The following is an 11,163-nucleotide window of genomic DNA, read 5'->3' on the forward strand; positions in this document are numbered from 1 at the left end:
TGATTATTTCGAGTTTGTTAGCTATAGGATTAGGTGTCGCTCGTTTTCTTGTAATTTTGTGTTAGAAAATTTCGAGTCTTAGAGTTATTTTCGTTTTTTCTCATTCAAAGAACAATTTACTGCGAGTTTCTTCTTTAATTTGCAGGTACAATGGAGCTTTCTCCAGAGGCTATGGAAGCTTTGAACCAAGCCATGTCCAAGCAAATAGCAGAAGCAAACAAGTTAATGTCTACTCAGTTTCAGCAACAGATGGAGCAGCTCAGTAACAAGTTTGAGAAACAGTTCGAAGACATAGCTCAAGCATCTAGTGCTTCAGAACAGAGTTCTACAGAACCGCCTAGTCCTAATGAGGCCCTTCGTTTAGCTAAAGGAAAGGCTCACGTAGGAACCTCTTCCAAGCATACACGGATTAGAACAGCTAAGTCACCTACTGGGGGAAGAGAGACTTGTTTCAATCAGAGGAGAAGCACTCAGGGTACAGAAAGAGAGCAACGCAGAACCGGCAGGGATCATATACGTCCACGACGAGCTGAACAAGTAGCTGGGCATCGGATATACATTGAATCAGATAGAGAGTATTCCGAAGAAGATGAAGTTTCGGATCATAGTCAAGAGACAATGAGGAGAAACCGAAATAGAGATCATGGTAGGGATTATGATCCTTTGAGGCAGCAGCTGAAGCACCTTAAAATTCAGTATCCTTCTTTCCATGGAACCAATGATCCAGAAACTTATCTAGACTGGGAAAGGAAGATGGAGTCCAACTTTCAGGTTCAAGATACTTTTGAGTTGAACAAGGATAGCCATATCCGAATTCAATGGCTATGCTTTGTTGTGGTGGGAGCAGTTGGGGCTTACTAGACATCGACAGAGAGAGCCTGCTATCACTACATGGGAACAATTAGTCACGCAGATGAGAAAGAAGTTTGTGCCTACACACTATCAGAGGGAGATTCTTAACAAGCTTAGGCGTCTCATTCAAGGCACTAAGTCTGTTAGAGACTACTATCAAGAGCTGGAAACGCTTATGATCAGGGCTGATCTAAGGGAAAGTGAAGACATGGTTATGTCGAGGTTTCTTGGGGGTTTAAACAGAGAGATTCAAGACAAGGTAGAGTTGCAGGACTATGAGGATGTGCAAGAAATGGTACATAAGGCAGAGTTGATTGAATCGCAGATCAAGAGAAAGGGAGTGAGGTCTACATTTACGCCTAACATGTCCAAGCCGAGGGAGTTCAGCAAATCCGCCTTCACCAAGAACAGCAAACCCGTGACAGCCACAGTCAAAGAGGAGGTTAAAATCGACTTCAAGCCCAAGAGTAGTACCTCTACAAGTCATATTAGGTGTTTCAAATGCCAAGGAATGGGGCATTATTCCAGAGACTGTCCAAACAAGAAGATGTTTCTTCTTCAAGAAGGAGGAGAGATTGTGCCAGTAGACAGTTCAGAGAGTGAATCAGAGTCTGAAATCTGTGAAGAAGGTGAACCAGTAGTCATGGGAGAGATGTTGGTAGCACGCAAAGCTTTAAGTGTTCAGGTTCACCCAGATGATAGAGGACAGCGTGAGAACCTATTTCACACACGGTGTATGGTTCAAGACAAGGTCTGCACCTTGATCGTTGATGGTGGAAGCTGTACTAATGCAGCTAGTGAAGAGATGGTACATAAACTTAATCTCAAGACTACTTCACATCCAAGACCTTATCAGCTACAGTGGTTGAACAACAAGGGAGCTTTGACAGTTTCGCAGCAAGTGATGGTGAAACTAGCGATTGGGAAGTATGAGGATGAGCTGCTTTGTGATGTTATTCCAATGAAATCAAGTCACATCCTTTTGGGAAGACCATGGCAGTTCGACAGAAGAGTGTTTCATGATGGTTACACCAACAAGCAAACGTTTGAGTTCAAGGGATGCAAGGTTACTCTTCTACCGCTTACACCCAGCGAAATCTACAAGGACCAACTTCACATGAATCGCAAGGATACAGAAAAAGTGTCACACAGCCTGTACATCAATCACAGCGAGTTCAACAAGCTATTTGATCCAGAGATGACCACATTCATGTTTATGTACAAAGAGACACTCACCAGTACTAAGTCAGCAGGAGAGCTTCCACGCGAGATGATAGAGATTATAGAGGAGTACAAGGATGTGTTTCCAGAAGAGATACCTCCAGGCTTGCCTCCAATACGTGGGATAGAGCATCAGATTGATTTGCTACCAGGTTCAGCTCTACCGAACAGACCAGCTTACAGAACTAATCCAGTAGAAACTAGAGAGCTTCAGAAGCAAGTAGAAGAGCTGATGAGTAAGGGACATATCCGAGAGAGTCTCAGTCCATGTGCAGTACCAGTATTGCTTGTACCAAAGAAAGATGGTTCATGGAGGATGTGTGTTGACTGCAGAGCTATTAACAATATCACAGTGAAGTACAGACACCCAATTCCGAGATTAGATGACATGTTGGATGAGTTATGTGGATCAACAGTCTTCTCAAAGATAGATTTGAAGAGTGGGTATCATCAGATTAGAATGAAGGAAGGAGATGAATGGAAAACAGCTTTCAAGACCAAGCAAGGGCTCTACGAATGGCTAGTCATGCCGTTTGGTCTCACCAATGCTCTTAGCACCTTCATGCGATTAATGAATCATGCTCTCAGACCGTTCATAGGCATCTTTGTGGTTGTGTATTTCGACGACATACTCATCTACAGTAAAGGTCTAGAAGAACACTTAGAACACATCCGCCAAGTTCTAAATGTTCTTCGTTCTCAATCCCTCTTTGCTAATTTCTCTAAATGTTCATTCTGTACTACTGAGGTTGTTTTTCTAGGCTTTGTTGTCAGTGCAGAAGGAGTTAGAGTGGACGATGAGAAGGTCAAGGCTATCAAGGAGTGGCCAACACCCAAAAACGTGGCAGAAGTCAGGAGCTTTCATGGACTAGCAGGTTTCTACAGGCGATTTGTGCAAGACTTCAGTACTATTGCAGCGCCACTTACAGAAGTTGTCAAGAATGTAGGATTCAGATGGGAGGAAGCACAAGAGAAGGCGTTTTCAATCTTAAAAGAGAAGCTTATCTCTGCCCCTATTCTCTTACTTCCTGATTTTATGAAAACTTTTGAGATTGAATGTGATGCTTCCGGAGTGGGTATAGGTGCTGTTTTGATGCAGGATAGGAAGCCAGTAGCTTACTTCAGTGAGAAGCTAGGAGGATCGACATTGAACTATCCTACATATGACAAGGAGCTGTACGCCTTAGTTCGGGCTCTTCAAACGTGGCAGCATTACCTGTGGCCCAAGGAGTTCGTTATTCACACTGATCACGAGTCCCTGAAGCATCTCAAAGGACAACATAAACTCAACAAGAGACATGCTAGATGGATGGAGTTCATTGAGACTTTTCCCTACACGGTTAAGTACAAGAAAGGTAAGGATAATGTAGTCGCAGATGCATTATCCAGGAGGTACACTCTCATTTCTACTTTGTCTTCTAAGTTAGAAGGTTTTGCTGAAATAGTAGGACTTTATGAGACTGACATTGATTTTGCTGAGAGCTATGGCAAATGCCATAAGTTTGCTTTAGAAAACTATTATAGGCAGGATGGATATCTATTCTTTAAGGATAGATTGTGTATACCAAGAGGATCCATGAGAGAGCTGCTGATCAGAGAAGCTCACGGAGGTGGACTAGCTGGACATTTCGGAGTGTCAAAGACTCTACTTGGACTGCAAGAACACTTCTATTGGCCTCAAATGAAGAAAGACGTTGAGAAGGTTTGTTCTAGGTGCCATATCTGCAAAATGGCGAAGGGTAAGGTACAGCCTCACGGCTTGTACACTCCTCTACCGATTCCTTCTCAACCTTGGACTCATATTTCTATGGATTTTGTTCTTGGCTTACCTCGAACCAGAAATGGTAGAGATTCTATTTTTGTTGTGGTTGACAGGTTTAGCAAGATGGCTCACTTTATTGCAAGTCACAAGACGGATGATGCTGTTATTGTAGCTAACTTGTTTTTCAGGGAAGTAGTACGCCTACATGGAATGCCTCAAGTAATTGTCTCAGACCGAGATACCAAGTTTCTAGGACACTTTTGGAGGACGTTATGGGCTAAACTAGGAACCAAGCTTTCATTCTCAACCACATGTCACCCGCAAACAGATGGACAAACCGAAGTGGTGAACAGAACGCTATCTACACTTCTCAGGACCTTAGTGAGAAGCAATCTCAAATCATGGGAAGAATGTCTCCCACATGTTGAGTTCGCATACAATCACGCTAAGCATTCTGCTACCCTATTTTCTCCTTTTGAAATTGTTTATGGTTTTAATCCACAATCACCTCTAGACTTGATCCCTTTACCTTTAAGTGTGAAGTGTAGCTTTGATGGCAAAGAAAAGGCTGAACAGGTGAGGAGGTTACATGCTAAAGCTAAGGAGAACATAGAGAAAAGGACCAAACATGAGAAGCATGCGAACAAGGGAAGAAAGGAGCTCATTTTCAAAGAAGGAGACTTAGTGTGGATTCATTTACGCAAGGATAGGTTCCCAGAAGAGAGGAAGAGCAAGCTTCTACCACGAGCTGATGGTCCATTTGAAGTCATCAGGAGGATCAATGACAATGCATATCAGATTGATCTTCAAGGTAAGTATACCATATCATATACATTCAATGTTTCTGACTTGCTCCCTTACTATGCAGATTCCGATTTGAGGACAAATCCTTTTGAAGAGGGGGAGGATGATATGATCGTGGCAAGCAAGGAGCCAGAGGCTGCAGAGCAACCGGAGGTGGTGGGAAGGGTCACTCGTTCAAGAGCTAAGGAGATGGCCAAAGAAGCTCATTCACTCATAGTTGACGGGTCATTCAACCTACCAAGGATCCAAGTCTTCAACATATCCACCTTGAAGACTTCACCCGGTAATGAGGACTAGGTAACTTAGGTGTGAAGTTTGTACTCTTTTTCCCATAGCTGAGTTTTGTCCCACTGGGTTTTCTCAGCATGGTTTTTAATGAGGCAAATGGATCACTACGTCGAGTTGTATAGAAATCATTACCAAAGGGGAATAACGTACTTCTGTACTAGTTCAAGTGACTCCTATACTACGACAGGTCACCTAGACGTTTTGCTGTTTTTTCTTATTTCCTTTAAATGTCTTGTTGTTTTGGTTTTGAACTTCTTGTGGTTTAGAGTGTCGAGCCCTAGGGTGATTATAAACCCAAAAGCTACGCCTCTTTGTTCTTTAGCGAAGAATTATGTTGTAACAAGTATTGTTGATCTTTCTTCTCTCAATTTGAATTCTTGAATGCGTTCTTGATTTCTGGGTTTCTATACACTTTGTGATTCAGAATCCCTTCACCATCTTACAATCCATTTAACCACCCAAACACCTAACACCATCGAACCATTGTTTCTTCATTCGATTTTCGCACATCATCACCCAAGATCATTTGTTCATCATCATCTTCCATTCCCATCGCCTATCACTCGGTTATCAGCCTTCATCAGAGTTCTAGTCCTAGGGAAATCCTATTACTACACTATGAAATTGAAACCCACCTACTAATCTCTCGAGATAATGATTCTGTTCGTTTCGTCACTGCAAGTACCTGCGGCTGCGTCAGCCGCAGCTATCGTTGTTCGTTTGGTTGCCGCATGTACCTGCGGCATGACGCTGCGACAAATGCAACTTTTGATATGGAACGTCAATTAGATGCGGTGATTAAAAAAGTTGCGTTTGCCGCTGCCGCAGCCGCCAACGTCAACGAAACAAACAGACCCAATACCGTTGAAGACAAAGACGTTAATTCCCTATGCATTTGCGTTTGTTTTTAGAAAAAATACTTTTTAATCGTAGAAAATGCAGGACCGTTTGATTTAAGCATCATCTGAAGAATCAATGGCCAACCAAGGTCTAATAATAGCCGTTATCCGCTAGCCATTAAGAAACACTTTTTTATCAATATATCATATATTTATTGCAAAATCAAAATAATCACATTAATTTATTTTATTTTTTTCCCAAATTTTTCTCTCATTGGTTTTTTGAAGTTTTGAACGAAGAGTTCTTCGATCGACTGGTGAGGAAATTAAGTCTTAAAATTAGTTCTTTAATATTCAATTTCTTTGTCTTGCGGATTTATAGAAGTTTTGTGTAATCGTTCTTATATATGTTGTATTGATCTCTAAGGTTTTTTTTTTCCGTTTGATTCAGGCACGAACTGCGACGGAGGGTTTCAGGATGTTTCCGACTCAGGCACGAAACTACTACAATCGGAGGATTAGAAACTGCGACGGAGGATTTTGGGATGTTTCTTGGAGAAAATCTTAACTGGAGGTTAAGATTTCAAGTAGACTTCGCGATGATTGTGTAATCTCTGGGAAGAAGAGATAGGGCGTAGAACTGATCGATTTCATCTTTCAGTAGCCGCCAACACAGTGCAGGTAAGAAGAGATCGATGAGAGGGATAAGAGCGTTTTAATTATTACCTTTTTAATCAAATTTTGGATTAATTAAAGTTTTGGTGGTTCAGTTAAAGAAGAAGAAGATTTAGCGATTCCGTTTGATTTGCATCTCTGAATGTGAGGAAACATATACTACATTTGTTAGACTTAAACAAGACAAGAAGTTTTTGGTGGTGGATACCATAAGTTAGGGCCTTTTATATTTCTACTCATCATTATACAATTTATCTTTTAATACGTTTTGAGTCAAATGGTTTTACATTTTCATGACTTTTACTCTTCTGGAATTGAGCGTTTCCACCTCAGATGAAGATGCTGCCTATTCAGCCAAGGAGATGGTGCTTCAGGTACTCTCTTCTAGTCCACCCATGCTCTTTTGTCTAATGGATGGGTTTTGTTTTGGTGGAGTCTTATAGTGTCTTGATTTTTTCAGTTTCTTTTAGCCTGGAAGAGATTCAAAGAGCTTAGAGGGATCAGTTGATGTTTTGATGGGCATGCTTGGAACACTTGATCTAAGGAATCATCGAGGTATATGCATTAATAGATGAAACTGCTGGTTTTCTTTCAAGTTATGGAAGCTGCTTCTTATGGAAATGTGTTGTTGCAGAGTTTGATTTGCATCTATGAATGTGAGGGAAAAGATCCTAAGTTTGTTAGACACATGGCAAGATGGTTTTGGTGGTCGATACCATGAAGTCAGGATATGTTAACATGATGAGATGAGTCTTTCTATTCATCTCATTTATTTTGTTTTGGTTGTTTGGCTTGAATCTGTTGTTTCTTCAGGATATAATTGATAATGGCAATGTTAGATACTTTTGCTCCGATGTTTGCTTGAAGTGTTGGCCTTTGATGACAATTGCTATCAAAGTCATTGATACTTCTCTGAGAGGTATCAAAAATGTTTTCTTAACTTTCAAATAGTTGATACAATGAGAATTTGTAGTGTTCCTGAGATTTTCCATCCCTATGAGTTTTTGTAATAGCTATAGCCCCTGTAAAATGAAGATCATTGTGGAGTTCACTGCTTGATCTAGATTTTTCCAATGTGCAAGAATGTTTGGTCTTATCATAGAACGAACTTGTAGTCACTCATTTTTGTCTTGTTTGTTGCAGAGGACTTTGGTTTCAAATATATTCTCTGGGTCATCAATGGATGCTGTTGGGTTTGTGATGTTAAAGCTCGAAGGTGAAACAAGACTGGTGTACCCACGATCTGTCATCTCGGGCAATAGGCAAAGGACCTAGGTCGGGCACGTCTAATGGGCCAAGAATGTACTACTGGTCGGCCCATCAAGCCCGGAGAAAGGAAGAGAGCGCGGAGATGCTTCGTGTTGGTCAGCTCGCAGCTCGGGCTTGGTCAAAGATTCTCGTATTCAAGAGGATTAATTAGGATACGCAAATCGTGCCCTATTAATTATGCATTAATTAGGTAATAAATTGGTCGGTATAAATATGTAAGGGGGGAGTCTTTTGTAAGGGATCGAACAATTTTTCTCAAAAGCAATACAATACAATTCAAACATTCAAACACTCTCAATTTAGTTCGGAACCTTTAACGGTGATAAGCTCCTCCACATTTAAATCACTTCGGAAGGAGAGAATTGATCTCAGTTCTCACAAAGACCACTAACACCATTTCTCCCTTTGCTTGGTCTATGAATCAATTTCCGCATTTCATCTTCTGATTTGTGAATGAAAATCTGTAAGATTAAATCCTGCAGGTTGACTAATCCACATACGAGTGGATGGTGTTTCTATCCTCTGGTACTCTCTTCTAGTCCATCCATGCTCTTTGTCTAATGGATGGTTTTTTGTTTTGGTCGCGTCTTATTGTTTCTTGATATTGTCAGTTTCTTTTAGCCTGGATCTGGTGACGTTTTGATGGACATGCTTGGAGAATTTGATCCCGAGAATCCCCAGAGGTATGCATTAATAGATGAAACTGCTGGTTTTCTTTCAAGTAATGGAAGCTGCTTCTTCTAAATATGTTGATGTAGGGTCTTAAAAGAAGAACTTATAGTTGACTTATCAAAAATATATAACGACTATTGTGAACACTACAACGTAAGTTTCTGTTCCTTAATCTGCTGCTGTTTCCTCCCATTTGATGGGTTTTGGTAAAGGTGAAAGTATGGTACCTTCCTTTTCTATTCTCCAGAGACTATGAACTTTTCTGTCAGTGATTGGCATTAAACCGTGTACTGCAGCGTGTTTTTCAGCTTCACGATGAAATCAGAAACTGTTCTTTTAAATGGAATGTATACTATAGCTCCTCCTCCAGTTCAGACTGTCAATATCAATCATGAAAATGATCCTGGAAAATTATCACAGGTAATAATGATAATTCCTATTTGGAAGGCTATGATCTCTTAGCATCTTGGTACGATATATTAACTTTGTGATTTCAATCTCTAAAGGTTTAAAAGAGATCTCAGTTCTTCTTTGACGAGGTATTTCTATGTCTTTCCCGTTTTGTTTCTCTATCTGATGATATTTCTTGTTTCTTTATTTAAGCAATTGACTTTTATAACAAAAAAAAACTTGTTTGAATTAGTTGATATAATTATGAAAATCACAAGTGAGAGACACATATAGATGCTCAGGTAAGTACTTCCTAAGATGTTGATAGTCTCATCGATTTGTCAGCTCTTTTTTATTGGGATTTTGTTTTTTCTTATCAGGCGAATGCGGTGGCTGCTTTTGTGAGGTTGACTGTGGAGGTTTCTAGGAAGCTTTTGTCTCCTGAGTTTCATCGTTCCTGGGTTGTCTTCTCCGAGCATCAAAAGTTAAGTTACCAGCTTCAATTTCTTGCGTTTAGTGTATTTGGTAGAAATGAAGTTTTAGGATTTTTTCATTTTTGGGACAGATTCTTGCTACTTTGGCTTTTATTTACTCAGTTGACTTGGCTGAGCCAACACTTGACAAAGATATGGCCTTATGTTGATGAGGTATGTTAGGCTGTTTTCAATTTTCTTTATTTTTAGGGTCAAATTCATTGAGTGAGCAATATATGTAATTTGTATTATGGAGAAGATATTGTTTCTAATGGCTGGGTTTTTATTCATCAGAGCCTAAACTTATAAGAGCATCTGTGGAGTCTGTTCTCGAGCAATATAGACCTGCCATAGTGTTGACTAATTTTGATTTGCTTCAGGTAAGTCCTTCGAAAGATGTTGATATTCTCATTGATGCCAAGGAGATTTCTAAGTGTATCAGAATTTATGACGAGGTTCATGTTTTCTAACATTTTTTTGTGATAAATTGATTTTTTTACATGTGTGTTTTGAATTCATCTGACATTTACCATTGTTTTCTTTCTAGATTACATACACCAGTGATTATTTCTAAGAGCTATATGATTTGGCAGTGGAGTTTATTCGGAGAAGTCATGCTAATGTTGATCATCAGGTTACACCAATTTAAACTTTTTGATATATGGATTCTTGTTTATTTTTTCAATTAATTGCCATTCTTTAGCTGTAGTAGTGCAACTTACTTCACACATGAAACTTATCCAACCGAATAATTGTTACATTCAGACTGCCGAGTAGATAAAAGGAGCACAGAGAGAAGAAAATGAAAAGCCCCTGGACGGATAGCCATATTGAAGAATCTCTAAAACTTTTTGAAGAAATGGGACGAGGAATAATTGAGGAAGGGAAAGGCAACACTAAGAATTAAGCAAGATATGCATAGTGGAAATTTTGATATGTATGACCTTACTGCATATCTAATAAAGGAAAGTTAAACTAAAATCATCTCTGGTTACATTTAAGAAATAGGCTCTCTCCCGTCTCTTGTTGTCTGACTTGTTTGTAAGTTTTGCAGTTCACACCTCATCCTAAGGCTGGTGACAAGTGGTGTATCTATCCGAGCTATGATTATGACTACTGCAGCATTGATTTTTTTTGCGATAACGCATTCGGTATGTCCCTTTCTAGGTCTATTGGCTACTAGCAGCATGAATTAGTATAACTTCAGCAACTGCATTTTGTGACCCACTATTTTACTTTAAGTATTAGAAAATCCCTTATGAATCTAAAGCATCAATAGTTCTTAAAACTACTTCTTTTTTTGGTTTTGACATTTTCTTTTATTTGCATAATACTGTAGTAGCTCTGTACTCTTGAATTTGAAACCCGACATGCTTTATATGGGTAAAATACTAACTTGCACATTTTTCTTGTCTTTTGGTCTTCACCCATCTATTTGGTATGGTTTAAATAGTCTCTTTATCATCTTCCTTGTTTTTTTAGGTACAGCCACATCCGTGTAATGTGTGCTTCCAAGGAATTGAGATGTCAAGTTACAAACGGGATCTCCGCCACAAAGAGTCGCATGCTCATATATGTATGCCCCGCTTATGACTTTTCTTTTCATTGTGTGCCTTTGTGAACAGCTACGTTAATGGTTTTTCATGGCCATCCCAATAAAGTAAGTAAGAGTGACCTTCTTTTGTGGGTCTAATATACAAACAAACGATTTCAGTGTTAATTTTAGCTTTATCTGTTCTGAGATACATTTGCTTGCTTGATTGCAGCAGTATTGAATAATTTTTACAAGATGTTCATGTCCAACTACTCTTATTGTCTCTGTCTGTTTGTGTCTTCTAACAATGCAAGTTATGTAGCATTAATGGCTCAAATATTTGATATCAACAGAATATAATGGATAAGTGGTGTTCCTTTTCAG

The sequence above is a fragment of the Camelina sativa genome, chromosome 9, assembly GCF_030686135.1.
Source record: "Camelina sativa cultivar CO46 ecotype springtype chromosome 9, ASM3068613v1".
In the NCBI taxonomy this organism is placed as follows: domain Eukaryota; kingdom Viridiplantae; phylum Streptophyta; class Magnoliopsida; order Brassicales; family Brassicaceae; genus Camelina; species Camelina sativa.